A 14,886-nucleotide genomic window follows, 5' to 3' on the forward strand; every position below is an offset into this window, starting at 1 on the left:
GGCAGCCTAGGGTGGGATCCTATCTGGGACCCTACCCTCCTACAGTAACCACTGTCTGTCCTATTTCCAGCATGCCCTGAAATTCCCCTCCCTGCCTGCCCACCCTCCTTCACCACACATTTACCACTTGGCCAATGTTCTTAGGAATGAAACACAATTAATCCCTGCTCAGCCACATTTTTCCCCCAGAAAATGAATCTGATAGACCCGCAGTGTCAATAGGAGAGCACCACTCTGAATACTAATTGCCCCTGCAGAAAGCACGAGAGAGGCCGGCATGCAGGCCTCCATAGCATGAGCACTCCAGGATTCAGAAACCCTACCTGGCCTTATCAGTGGCAACTTGATGCGGGGCCCGCCCTCCCCGTCACATTAGCAGTAGCCAGAGACCCTCGAGTTTCCTCCAGGGTAACATAAGGCTGGTGGCCAGAGTTGAGCAGGGCTGCCTCAAGATGGTAAACAGCAATGCTCTGCTCCACTCTACTGAGGGGAACTGGCAGCAGGTGAAGATTTAAAATGCAGCAGATGAGATTTAGGTTAGATTCACAGACAAACTTCCTGACAGAGGGAAGCACTGGAAAGGCTGACCCATTACTTAAATTTCACTGGGGAGCCACAAGGGGTTGATTGTACAGTCTGCCAGGAAGCAAGTGAGCAGTGAGGAGGCAGCCTTACCTACACAATGGCCAGGAGCACACACCTCACCCAAGCTGCCCACAAGCACAGACCTCACCCAGGCTACCCACAGCTGCCTGAGGCACCACAGCTTGTTTTTTAAGGAAGGTAAATTGAACTGTCCACTAATACTACTTTTAAATGTGCTAGTTCTTTGACCCAGGAACTTGAGTTCTAAGAATCTAATAGTAAAAAGTATAGTCAAATATTTTTTGTGTGTCTTTGGAGAAAAGAGGAAGGAACCTAAATGTCTAACTATTGAACAGACAGTCATGAAAAAAATTATGACACATGTATGCCACAGACTATTATGTAGCAAATAGAAATGCTTTTAAGGAATATGTAATGATCTAGGAAGTATGCTACAATAAATGAATAGGCAGATTAAATTGTATGCTCTGTAAAAAAGAAAAAGAAAGAAAGAGAAGTATGCTTATTTCAAAGAAGAATGGAAGGCAATACATCAAAATGTTAGTAGAATTCATCTCTGGGTAGGAAGGCAGATGTTTTTATTTTCTCCTTTTTTGGGAATTTCCCAAAAATTCTAAAGTAAGAATAATCAGGAAACTTTCACAAGAAAAAATAAAAGAGCAGGGGGCGGGGAGAAAGAAAATCTGTTCTCTGACATACCTTGCCATAAATCTATTTATCTGTCTAGCCATTATTCCCAGAAAGCAAAACAGTGACACTCAATCTTATACTTGGCAAGACAAACATATTCTCCCTTCCAAAATGGCCCAGCACACTCACTACAGCCACCCAAAAACTATTGTTCAGAGAATTGGAATATATGGTGTTAACCCTGAGAGGTATGAAACTATCAGATTTAATGTCAACCACTATTTACCAAAAGTCCACTATATGACAGGACCCAGATAGGTTACATTCACATGGCCCTTTTTCATACATAAAGAAACTGAGGGCCCCAAATTCAAAACAACTTGTCTCAAATCACACAGATAATAAATGTCAGGGCTGGGAGTAAATGTTGGTCACCTTACCCTCAGCCAGGCAAGGTTTTCATCATAGCCACCTCTAGGATTAGCATCTCCACAGAGACACAATGCAGACCATACCCCTCCTTTCTAGACTTAAACCCCTCACTCCCAATATCCTGAGAGAGGCTACCTCACTGTTCCTTGCCACTACCCAAGGATGCAAATACTCTAGCTTCATGGTCACCTAGTGATGGATCCACTGTAGCCAAATTCCTCAACTCTCCTCAATGACCTTTAAGGATAACTTAGCACCATGAGGTAATCTGCCTATCAAGGGCCTCTCTGAAGGTGTCAGACTCTGGCAAGAAGAGGAGCCCTATAGTTCAAAAAAAAAAAAAGCAGATGCCTTCAGGATCTCCTCCATACTTACAACATATGTGAAGGAGTCAGGCCTCTTTCCCCCTTTTACAGATGGAGAAACAGAGGAAGGAGAATAGATTGACCAGCTCTAAGTCTAATAAGAAGCAGCCCTGGGACTCAACCTCAGGTCTTGTGATCTTTCCACCGGAAACGCATACTGAGAACTCAGGCTCTGAGGCCTGGGTATATTGAGTTTCCTATTGTGATATACCAAATTATCACAAATGTAGTGACTTAAAACAACACAATTTAATCAATCAATCTATTAAGGAGGTAGCCATTTTAAAAAGCAAACAATAAGTAAAATAAATACATAAATTTGGTTATAAAATGTGTTAAATGTCATGGGAGGATAAAAATAGTCTGTTTGACCCAGAAAAGGTACCCATTCAGAACACTTAAACAAGGTGAAGAGAAAATGGGTTTATCACAAGAATGTGGTCTGTTTGAAATTGGTAATAAATAAATAAATAAATGGAAACAACTTGACTGATCCTGAATAGGGGAACTGGTAAATAAAATTTCATGTATTTAGATAATGACTAATTAAGATGAATAAATTAGATGTCTATACATGAACATGAAAGATCCAAAGAAATGTTAAATTAAAAATAGATAATACATAATTTTCTCACAAACAAGTCGGTATATTGTCTATGGATAAAAATTTAAATAAAAGTATGTAAAAGGGACTGGAACAAAAACATGTTCAAAGAAACGTATCAATCTCATGGTTCTAGATGTCAGCAGGTCTAAAAGTGTCAGCAGGGTACATTACTTCTGTAGTCCTTAGAGAAAAATCCTTTCCTTGCCTTTTCCAGCTTCTAGAAGCTACCAACATTCCTTGACTCATGGCCTCACATCCCTTCACCTTCTGCTACCCTTGGTATATTTCCTTCTCTTCACTCTCTCTAAAAAAAGACCCTCTGATGACCTTGAAGTCACCTAGATGATCCAGGATAATTTCCCCATCCCCAAATCTTTCCTCACATCTGAAAGAAAGTCTCTTTTTTTATTTAAGGTAACAAATTGACAAGTTTTCAGAATTAGAACCCAGACACCTTTGGAGGTCATTGTTTGGCTTACCTCATTGTCCCAGCACCTAGTGCATACCAGAAGTACAGTGACTCATTCATGAAAGAGTCTATGCTCCAAATGGTCTTAAACCCTTGAGAAGTAGGACTTTCTTGGCTGGTTTAGGAGAGACTCAAAGCTTGGACCCCATGTTTCAGTCAGAATCTCTCAAAGGGGGCCCTGAAAGTCATGTCTACAATCAAGGGCTCTGGATTTCTTCAGTTAACTTGGAAACAGCCTTCATCTTCACTTTCATACTGTTGCTCCAGGTAAATACCTACCAGTTGATTCTCTGAAATCTGACAGTACAGACAGATGACTCAGTTAAAAAATCATCCAGTAATTGCCCTTTAGAGAGATTGATAGGCACAGTCTACATCTTCCCTAGAGCTCTAAATCCACATGGTATCATTACAGTGTGAACAGAAGCCAAATGGCAGCAGGATAAGGGTTCTATCACTTAACAGCATGAGTCAGATTTGATAAATATCACACATTCTTTGAAATTCTATCAAAATCAAGCCTTAAATTAGCAGACTATGGTGGCAACCTAGCAACTCAGCCACATTCATTTCCACTTGAGCCTGATACCTGAACAAGATGTCACATCCCAATAGGAGCCAGACCCCAGAGGTGGGAGGCATGCTGGGTCCCCAACTCATGAACCTTATGGTATACAACAGGTGTCTCTAAGGGGCAATGGAGGAAACCAAGTTGGGACCCAAACTCTGACTTGCCAATATCTTTTTGGGTTTAATTGACCTTTCGGAGCTTTCCCAATATATGCACAATGAGCCCACTGACACTGACTCACAGGCCAGATGCCTAGCAATTAGTATAGTTCCTTTCTTCCTGCCCCTGAAATGAGAAAGCTGGCTGGGCAAGTAAAAGCTTTTATGGAGAGTGCAAATTGTTATAAATGCCCTGTTTGTGTTAAATACACATCACCCACACACTGTTTCCAAAATTTCTGCCACATCCCTTTCTAACCTGTACTTCTGCTTTTTTCTTTAAACAGACCATACAGATTCTAGCCACATCCTAAGCAATAACAGCTCCTGAATAAGTAATAGTCTAGCTGTATTTTATTTCAAAGACACATGAAAAAGCCCACTAATGTACAAAACTATTAAACTAAAAAACATTCTCCTCTGTATAATGCCATATCATTTCACACCTCAGGAAACTGGTGCTGACTCAACTCAAAACTATTCTCTATGCCTAGGTCACTTCCCTTCTGAAACTTAGTTTCCCTCAATAAGAAAATAAAGACAAAGGTCCAAACAAAACTTTTCATTCTCTTCCAGTTCCAATATTCTGAGACTATCAATCCCCCTGCCCCAAAAAAAGAATCCAAGCAGGAAAGTTTTTTTAAAATGTCAATAAATACCACTCAGTACAGTATAGTTGTCTCTCAGTATCTTTGGTGACTTAGTTCCAGGACTCCCTCAAGTTTCAAAATCTATAGATGATCATGTCCCTTATATGAAATGACATAGTGTTTGCATATAACCTATGGACAGGCTCCATCTCCAGATTACTTAAAATGCCTAATACAATGTAAATGCTCTGTAAATAGCTGTTATACTGTATTGTTTAGGGAATAATGACAAGGGAAAAAAAAGTCTATACATGTTCAGTACAGATGAAATTTCCCCCCAAATATTTTATATGTGTAGTTGGTAGAATCCATGGATGTGAAACCCATGGCTACAGAAGGTCAACTGTAATTAGATTTAATACCAGAGACAGGAAAAAGGATAAGAGAGAATGGCAGAGAAGAGTGCCATATCTTCATTTTAAAAGACTGACTGTGCTTCCCTTTCCTGGGATGTTATATCTGCAGCTTTTCATAAGAGATGGCACTTGGTTTTGTAATAAGACAAGCTAGATTTGAACCTCAGCTTGGGTGGTTGTTAGTTTTATTCCCTTATCCAAGACTTTTTAAAATTCTTTTAAGATGTTGATAGACCTTCATTTTATTCATTTATTTATATGTGGTGCTGAGAATCAAACACAGTGCCTCACACATGCTAGGCAAGTGCTCTTCCACTGAGCCACAACCCCAGCCCTAGGCAAGATATTTAAACTTTTAGTTTCCACAGTTTTAAAATGGGCAATACCTCCTTCACAAGGTTGACTAGGAATTAAGTGTGAGTAATTTATATGAAGCCATTTGGGAACAGAGCTGGATACAGTAGATGTTTCCCATCACTATGAATGCCTACACTAATTAGTTGAATGCACTCTGAAAACAGGAAAGTCTTGCCCATCGTTCTCTCACAGTGCTTAGTATGGTACTTCACACAAAATAAAGAATTTGATCTGAATCTGTTGGGAAACAAATCTTACAGAACAAGTATCTGCTCCGAGGCACAAAACTAGATATGCCCCAAGATGTACAGATAACAAGCAAATCTCCCCTGGCAAAAACAAATGTCCCCACTTCCTTGAAATTTAAATAAAAAAAATCAGAAATCCACGCAAATGCAAACAATGGAACAATGGTTGTCTTTGGGGCTTGATCCACAATTCTCCCCTTCTATATTCCTTTTCTGATATTTAAAAATCTCAACAACGTATATCTAATAGGAAAAATTGTTAGAACTATTACAAGAATAAACAAGACTGCCTGAGTCTGAGTCAGAAAGTCAGAGATCTGGTGTCCAGTCTCTGCCATTAGTATCTGGCTACCTGACCTAAGGCAAGTCACTTTACTTTCTCATAAACTGACAGAAATTATAACCTCTCTGATGACATCATCAGGTGTCTGTGGGAGCAGGGGACCCAGGACCATGCTGTAGAAACTCTTTCTGTTATAAACAGAGTTCTGGAATCTCATGAGCATGCCTGGAGCCCTACCAGTTGCTTTTACTTTTTATTCCAAACCAGACATTTATTTCTTTGTGTCACACCTTCATAAATGTTGCTCTCGTCATTAATAGAGGGATAACCCACAAGGCTGCAGCCTTTTTTTTTCATCTTAAAAGCATGCCATAAAAGTAATGAGAATGAATTTGGGGCTGCAATCATAACTCTTACATAATGAGCACCACCCAAGTTCGAAACACCACCAGCTGTGAGCCCTTTTCCTCATAGGGCATTTCATTTCCTTTTTCCTTTAATTTTTTTCCCCCTAACACATGGGAAACTTCAGACCTCAGCACACACAAGAAGATCACTTGGAGCAGTGGGAAGGAGGCAACACAGCTAAGCAGAGTATCAGAGAGAAAGATGGGACCTTGAAAACTCTGAGCATAATGGTCTGATTGCTCTAGACAAAACATCTCCCCTGCCAAATGTCAAATCAAACTAGCAACCACGTTCTCAAAAACAACCACTAGGGAGGGTGAGCATAGGCCCCACAGGGCCTATGGATGAGTGGGGCACAGAGGGACACCAAAGAACAAGCTGACCAATAAAGACCTCTATTACCCATCTTACAAAATCATATCCAAATTTAGCCTGGGGCATCAGAATAGGTCAACAAGAAAAAAAATGGGAGGGTGAATAGGTCACACTCCCAATGGAAGAAAAGGAGGTTTCTATTTGTAGAAACTTCAGTTCATTTCTACTACAGGAGACAAAGGCCTTCAGATGCATGATTTCCAACAGAGGGTCAGCTACCCAAAAACAACAATGATAATTCCTAACAGCTCAACTTCCTTATCAATAAACTGTGGATAGTAATTACTTGTATCATAAGTTGTTGTGAGAATTCAATGAGATAACACAAAAAGGCATTTAGAAGAGTGTCTGGTACATGGTAAGCTATCAATAATACATAATGCCGCATTCAGTTTTGCATGTATTATCCCATTTGACCAAAGGAATATCTGTGTGAAGCGGGTTTTATGATTCTCACAGGACATTAGCTCAAAGAGATAAAAAGACTTATCCAGAGTCACACAACTAAAAAGCAGTGTGTACCCAGTTACTTTTAGGACTGACACTGCACAATACTGGTATACCAGGAGTTTGGACATGCCACCTTTCCTAGGAGCCTGGCTGTAGTCTCTAGTGTCAACACAAAATGACATTTCTGACATTCTTATTTTCTATATAACAAGCCAATTCCCTCAATTGATGAGCCAGTGATTGTCTAGCTACCATCATTAAAACAAAACAAAACCAGCTGTGAATTCAGCAAGCATTGAGTTGAAGCCTTTACAAACATTTCATATGACCCTCATGATTACACTGGGAGGAAGTGTCCTTATCCCATTGAACAGGCAAAGAAACTGACTGAGGGATGGTCACAGACACAAAGCTTATAAGCAGCACAGACTGTGTTTGAACTCAAGTCCTCAGAAAAAAATGCCATATATTGTTGCCTCAATTAACTCCTCATTCTCTCTCTACCCTCATCCCTACATATCCATAGGACAGAGGCCTGGAAAAATAATCTCTCTTTCCCTTCACAAGAAAGTACAAATCCCAGGGAGGAACTTTTTGGTTTTGCAAACCAAGGCAGCAAAGGCTGCCAGAGTCTTTATTCTATTTCTCCTCCCCATCTTGTCTGACTCAGAACAAACTTTCAGAGCTCTTCTCTTACCCTAGAAAAAGGCTTCCCGCCACAGCTGCTGCTAAAGGAACACACTAAGCACCACTATCAACCCAGTACCTCCTTAAAGAGGAAGAGAAAAGGATACGCTGAGGAGTGGTACAAACAGGCTGTCCCTTTCCCCAGATCTGGGCCCCAGAACAGAGGCCTCAGCTGATGCCGAATTCAACCCAGCTTGCTCCCTGTGGGGTAGGCATTAGAAGCAAGGCGCGTGGGGGAAATCTCCAATTGTCCTTATTGCTGACCCCAAAACCTCTAGTGACCCCAACCCTCTCACCCCACAACCTCTCTAACTGCCTCACACTTTCCTCACAACTCCACAATTCACAGGTGCCTGTTCAACTCACAGTGTACAAGAGACACTACTATTCACCTACTCCTTACAAAATCACCTTCAGTAGCTTCCTCAGGCAGTGGCTGGGCCATAATCAATGCATATTCAGCCATGACCAACAGGCCAAAAGGTAAGCAGACATCAGATGGCAGGCTTCCCCTAATAGAAATAAAACTTATTCCACCTCCAAACCCATACAAGTTGCCAGCAGATCAAGCCTTTGTGGGAGAAGGCAGCACTCTAAGAAATCAGAGCCCTGTGTGCTGAGGGAAGGTGCCCTAAGTGTATATAACACAAACCCAGGTGGAGTAGCAGGTGGCATGGTTTCCCCCAATTGTCCAGGTATCCAGGTCAACAGCCTCTCTGAAGGCAAGCCCTTCCTCTCTCATTTCCTCTCTAGAAGGCTGGGGTGAGATGGGAGACTCTGTGTTTTTGGAAAGCAATCAGAGCAGCCCAGCCCATGGACACCACAGCAGAGAGGCAGATGAACACACAAGTCAAGTCACAAGTGGGGAAAAAAAAAAAAAAAAACTGGAGAGAGGGCAGTGGGAGAGCAGAGCAGTCTCTCAGATCACTGCCCAGTTATATGCCCAGTCTCCCTCAGGGTACTCCACCTCCCATAAGCCCACCACTCCCCACACTCCACCCTCCTTCCTTCATATAAGTCCAGCCTCCTCCTTTTTCCTTCCCAAGAGCACCAGCTTCCAAGATGCTCTTTCTTGTCATCACACTTACTCTACAAATCCTTGAGCCCTTCAGTTAACAGAACTGAGTACTCTATCCTAAACTGAGAAGAATTTAATAGCTTCCCAGGTCTCCAAGACAAAATGCTGTGAGGAAGGCTGAGTTTGGCAACTTTCCTCAGGCCTGCCTCCCACCAGCCAAGCCCAACCTCATTCATATCCTCCATTTAAGACCTGGGCCCTTCCACTTCCATTCTTTTGGTCCTACCTAGAAAATCCCCCAGCACAACAGCTCACTTTAAGTTTCAAGGTAAATTCACCCTCTCCCTGCCAAGAAGGGGAGGGAAACTGAAACTGCCTGAGGGAGGAGCTTCCCTCCGCCCTCGCAATTCCGAACCTGGATTTCTACTTCCTTTCCACTGAGGGCCCTGGGAAAGTCAGGTCAGGTGACCACCTGCCAGAGTTTGCCTGGGCCCTTATTAGTGCTACAGATCTGGGGCCTGAAAATAATCCCCAGGCACTTGTGGAGTGTGTGCGGATGTGTTCAGGCTCTGGGGCCAGGACAGGGTAGCAGTTTTCAGAATGCTTCAAACTACCTGCACAGGGGACTTAGGTCTTACACATCTGGACTGGAACTTCACTGGGAAGCTCAGGCAAGGGATGGGAGTGAGGATGGTTTCTGTAGGCAAAGGAGAACGGGTACAGACTGTTCCAAAGAAGATAAAAACTGAGGGATGCTTCCTTTCTGCCTTTCATGGAGAACCGGGGCCATCCCTTCACTGAGCGCGGGTTGGGGGCAATGCCCACTTCCTACTCAGGAAACAAACTGCTTAAACCTTAAACCCAAAAAGAGAAAGGGGGGGGGGGTACCTGCAACCCACCAATCTCATTTTCAGATTCCCTCTCCCCAGCCTAGACACATTAATAATTAACTTGCCTACCCAGGAGCTCCCGGCATTGCCATAAAAGATGAGTAATGGAACCAGAGCTCCGGCCCCATGCCCGCGGGCTTCAAGGCTCAGGGCTGGTACTAGCTCCTGGAACAAAGCCTCTGCATTCCTCCAGAAAGGTGTGTTTGAAACAGAGCTGTCACTAGCTAGCTGACCCCTTACCTCCTCTTTAGCCGGCTCCTCGTAAGTGTGAGTGGAGAGGCTCCTGGAGAAGAGGAGGTGGGGCAGGCACCCAGTGCGCCTTGCAGAATGCGTGGAGAGGTCGCCTCTGCCCACCTCCCGACCCCCACCCCCACTCCACTGCTGGCCAGCCGCTGTCCCCGCAGCCGCACACCTCCGGGGCGTGGGGCCCCCAACCATAGCCGATTTCGGAAAGCCGCGCTGTCTGCTGAGAGATAATCATGTTACCAGGAACACAGGCTGTACTTGGAGACCTGATTCTTAAAACAACAAGGCATCTCCCTTGGCGCCCTTCCCGATTAGTAACCCAAAGCCGGCTCAAGAATTCTCTCACTGTAACTCCAGGGACGAGCTGCGGTTCCCATGCAGATGGCCGGCAGGGAACGAACCTGCTCTGGTTACGCCGCGCCCAGAGAGACACAAAGCACTGCCGAACGCAGCCCATGAATGCTGCTTGCTTCCCACCCTCCAGCCCGCAGACCCCCGAAAGTTATGGCGCGTGCATACACCTGCAGCCCCCCCTTGATGGATCCTGCCAGCCCCCCAGGGCGGCAAGACACGTGTCCTGGGGCGGGCAGTGCCGCGGCTCCATGCGCCCCACTCTGCGAGCCCAGGCGGGCTATGGGTCAGCAGCGCTGGGCGACCAAGCGCTTTGGGGCCTCAACGCGCTGGAGGCGCATCCCGCGCCCTACTCGTCCTCGCCGGAGCCTTCCTGAAGAACCCACACCCACTTGATATCAGCACCAACCAAAGCACGTGGCGCAGCGCCACATGGCGGACCCTGGCAATCCAGAGAATGCCCCAGGTGCTGCCGCTTGGCCAGGACGGCGCGTCCCAGCACGGCACATTCCTTTCCTTTGCAGAGGATGCTGCAAAAGCGAGGCAGTTGGGAGATGGAGGAGGGGGAGTGAAACCCGCGGAGGGGGCAGGACCTGCGGCCTCACAGCGGCGCCGCTCTGGCACCCAGCCAACCACTGGCAGAACTGACAGCCCTTGCAGCAAGTACCCATCAACTGTGAAGACAAGGGTGTAAATGACCCGGTGTGCTTTCCTGGTCCCGCTAAGGAGCCCTCCAAGAGCCCTGACCTTAAATTTTCTTCTTCAGAATGATTCAAGGAGCCCCCTGTTTAATAGTTCCTACTAAATTGAGGAGGCTGACTTTAATAAGACAGAAAAGAATGCCGGGTTGGATGTGGTTGCAGACTACAGAGGACAGGAGGCTACTATCAAGCACCCAGAGAAGCAGACCATACCCTCTGCCTTGTCTCCACACTAACAACTTCAAATGTCTCCTTTCTTCTCTCAGTGCCCTTGGCAATAGGGACCGCTCTCTGGGTTCTGCAGACAATCAGAAACAGCAACGCCTGGCAACCCTCACACTACTAATTCATTCATTAGCATCCATCCAAATATTCAAATGTTGAAACATAAATAAAGCTCAGTATGTGCCAGGAGCAACAGAAGATAAAGTACCTGCACCCACACCCCTTACAATCAAGTCAGAGAGAGAAATACTAAATACTAAATACAAAGTAATCAAAATGATCATAAGGGTATTAAAGGTAAGAGGTGCTACAAGAATGCACAAGGGAGCAGGAAAGTATTCCCTGATACTTTTTCTCTACTGAGGCATAAAGATGAAGAAAGTTCTGGCAAAGACACTGGCCATTAAGGTATAAGTGTTCATTCATTCACAGGGGGAGATGATTAAGCAGAATCAAACTGCCCTGCAAGACAACTGAATTTTTGTCCAGGAGGGGCAGCTCATAAGCTCTGGAAGATAGCCTGGCTATCCATTCGGAGACCTTTATGTGTTTTATCATTGTCCCCCACCCACCCACCCTACACACACACACCATGGCTATCTTACTTTGAGGAAAGAGCACTAAACAGGAATCAGTAACCTTCACGTATGGCTCCAACTCCATCATCAATTTGCTGCGTGGCCTAAAAAAATTCCTCTGCTCTCTGGTTTCAGTGTTCTAAAATGAGGGATTGGATTAGGCAGTGCTTCTCCATACAATTTTCTCCATACAAATGTCATTACCATCCTGTAGCTTCTATGATGACAAGGTGCCAAATTATCTTCCAAATCAAAAGTTATAATGAATATGTTTTTAAAAACTGCATATACCCTTTAAGTATTAAGCAGTATGTCATCCTTCAAGGTCTGCTGAAGATAGCTTACAAGCAGAAGAAATGGCCTCCACATTCACCCTTCTGTTATCTATCTCACTCTCCCACATGAATCAATCAGCAGCACTTATCATCTCTAGCCTTGTTTCTTTTTTTGTTCTTTCCAGGATAAATTGGACAGGCAATGAACAACAGTACTGGGTCATCCCCCCCCCAAAAAAAAAAAAAAACCCAAAAAAACGGCATGTTGTGGAGACTCTTTTGAGTGATAATATCCAGTAACAGTGGGAAATAAATACTCTGAAGGAAGTATACAATGTTTCTGGGGACAATTTGGCAATATGAATTAAAAACCTTAATTCTTATATCCTATGAACCAGCAATACCACATCTAAGTATTATCCACAGACATAATTATGGATGGGCAAAGAGATTTATCCATAAGGATGCACACTTCATCAAATTAACAGCAAATAATTGCAAATGACCTAAATATAAAATAGGAGATTGGTCATTAAATTGTGGCATATCCTTACAATGGAACACATGCAACTTTAAAAATGGTGTATATAACATATTTACCATAAAATAAAAGATTACAAAACAAAACAAATGATCCCAGTTGAGTGTGTGTTTGCTTTGCTTGGGGGGTGGGGGAAAGTTGTGGGGAGTAGTAAGGACTTTCTGGAGTTACACTGTGTCCATATTTTCTTACTATCTTAGAACCTATGCCCCCAAGCAAAACATGTTACCACTATGGCTTGTCATCCTCACAAGTAAATCTGTTAGCCTACATTAAGGCTACAAAACCCCAATATTAAAACAGAATGAAATAAACCTTACAGGCAAGAGGAACTCAGTTCAATTCTTCCCCACCATCCACTCACCATTAGGGATTTGACAGTAATCTTAAAGGGCAAATGGTTTTGCCCCTAGACTTTTCATTTCATATAGATTTTTCATTTGTTCTTTCCTTGTGTCTAGCTTAAATGTTTTCAAACTTTAATGTGCATTAGGCATTAGAATTACTGTCCATGGTGGTTTAGGGTACATTTGACTTTATAAGATTTTTTTTTTTTACTGTATGCTGATTCCAGAATCTAATTACTGTAAGAAAGTTTGGTAAAACAGATAAATAGAAGGATATTTACCAATATGTTAGCAATGGTGGAATTACAGCTGATTTTTAATTTTCTTCCTTGGGATTGTCTGTTTTTGCCAAATTACCTAACAATAAACATATATTACTTTGGTGATCGGAACATAAAATGTTGCTCAAATATAACTGGGTTAAAAACTCCCCAAAAGATAAACTAAAAATAAACTATGGCTTGAGTTTAAAAAGGGTGACTGATCATGCCCTTCATATCCCTTCTCTCTGCAAGCTCTGACACTGCCCCAGTTGGTGCCCCAACACCCAAGGACAGGCAGTCCACCGTGGCTAGGATACCATGTAGGAAAAACTGGCAAGAAAATTATTTTTACATTTACCTCCTAGGCTGTGCTTGTAATAATGCTCAGAAGCTTAGAGTAAAGGTTCCAAAATGAAGCAGTCCTGACTCTCAGCTAACGGATCTGTTCCCTACTCCCAAAACTCTCTATCGAATATTCTGAGTTCTTAATAAGCTGAGAGCACATAATACACATATACTCTTAGTCCAAAAGATCAAAAACTGTTCACCCTGTTTTCCTCAGACCTGGTAGGGTCACCAAGCACACAGGAAAGGATCAGCTGAATGAGAACAAGCCACAAATTAGACTGGGCTCTACCAACAGCTGGTTGGATGATCTATGTCTCAGTTTCCCCTTGGTAAATAGCCTAACAAGAAGAGGGTAGACAAAGCGAACAGTGCTGCTGCAGTGTTGGATATTATTATTTAATAAAAGCATATGCGAGCACTTGTGGAGGGAGAAAGGAGCAAGCTAGTTGTAAGTTCTTCAGAATGAGACTGTTAAACTATAATTTGCCTCACATTTTGAGCTCTCTAAGAACCTAGAGGATCCAGAGACCAGAGAAAGGAGCAGAGGCAGGAAAGATAACTGCTGACTTTCTCTTGCAGCATAACTCAGGAAGTCAAGGACAGAAAGAAGGTGGCTTAAGCTCCAAGCTGGAGGCCCAGATTTCTGAAATCACAATTGGCAAAAAAACATCAGGATAGAATCTATAGATGAGGGATGCTTGTATTATTTAGTCACTTTAATTCAATAATCATTTAATCCCCTACCAGGCACTGCAAATACATTCTGTGCTAAAAATAAAATGCATGACTTCCAATCCAGACAGGGCTGCCATTAGGTTACATTTTAAATCCACCTAGAGTCTAATTAAGCTAATTTTACTGTTATTGTGTCTATTAAAACATGGAGCTTTTGTTTAGAGTGTGAACAGAGGGGAGGAAAACACAGATATTAAGGGCTAGGGATTTTGATTATTCAAGAATTGTTTCTGGGAATGAAGTAGCAAAAAGAAATCTGATTTTTAAAAGTAACTTTAGTATGACCAAATGTATCAGAAGATATGACCCCTTTAGAGCTATCTCTGGGATCTAAATGAGGCCCCCTTGCCTCATCTATGCTGGAAACATTGAACACAATGACCAAGAAGCCAACATGGGCCTGGGACATGGGGCCTAAGGGCCATTACCATGGGAAAAAAGTACACTTGACCCATGATCAGAGATCAAAACCTACCCAAATTGAGTTTTGATAAAATGATTAATAATATAGCTCTACAGATTTTTTTTAATCAAAGAAAAAAATATCTAGTTAAAACACAGGTATAACCAATGATCTTCATCTTTTAATTGGAATAACATGACATTAAAAACTGCAAATTTGGGAGGCCCACCAGAGCATCTAATGCCAACAGTCTAGAATAAGCCTGGTGCAGTGGCACATGCCTATAATCCTAGTAATTTGAGAAGATGAGCAG

The 14,886-nt window shown here is 43.0% G+C and overlaps 1 pseudogene; it reads left to right on the forward strand.

The window, feature by feature from the left end:
- Nucleotides 1–10,037, forward strand: part of LOC143640007 (ankyrin repeat domain-containing protein 50-like) — a 55,052-nt pseudogene extending 45,015 nt beyond the window's left edge.
- Nucleotides 10,038–14,886: the final 4,849 nt, after the last annotated feature.

Source organism: Callospermophilus lateralis, unplaced genomic scaffold (genome assembly GCF_048772815.1).
Source record: "Callospermophilus lateralis isolate mCalLat2 unplaced genomic scaffold, mCalLat2.hap1 Scaffold_105, whole genome shotgun sequence".
Taxonomy (NCBI): Eukaryota; Metazoa; Chordata; class Mammalia; order Rodentia; family Sciuridae; genus Callospermophilus; species Callospermophilus lateralis.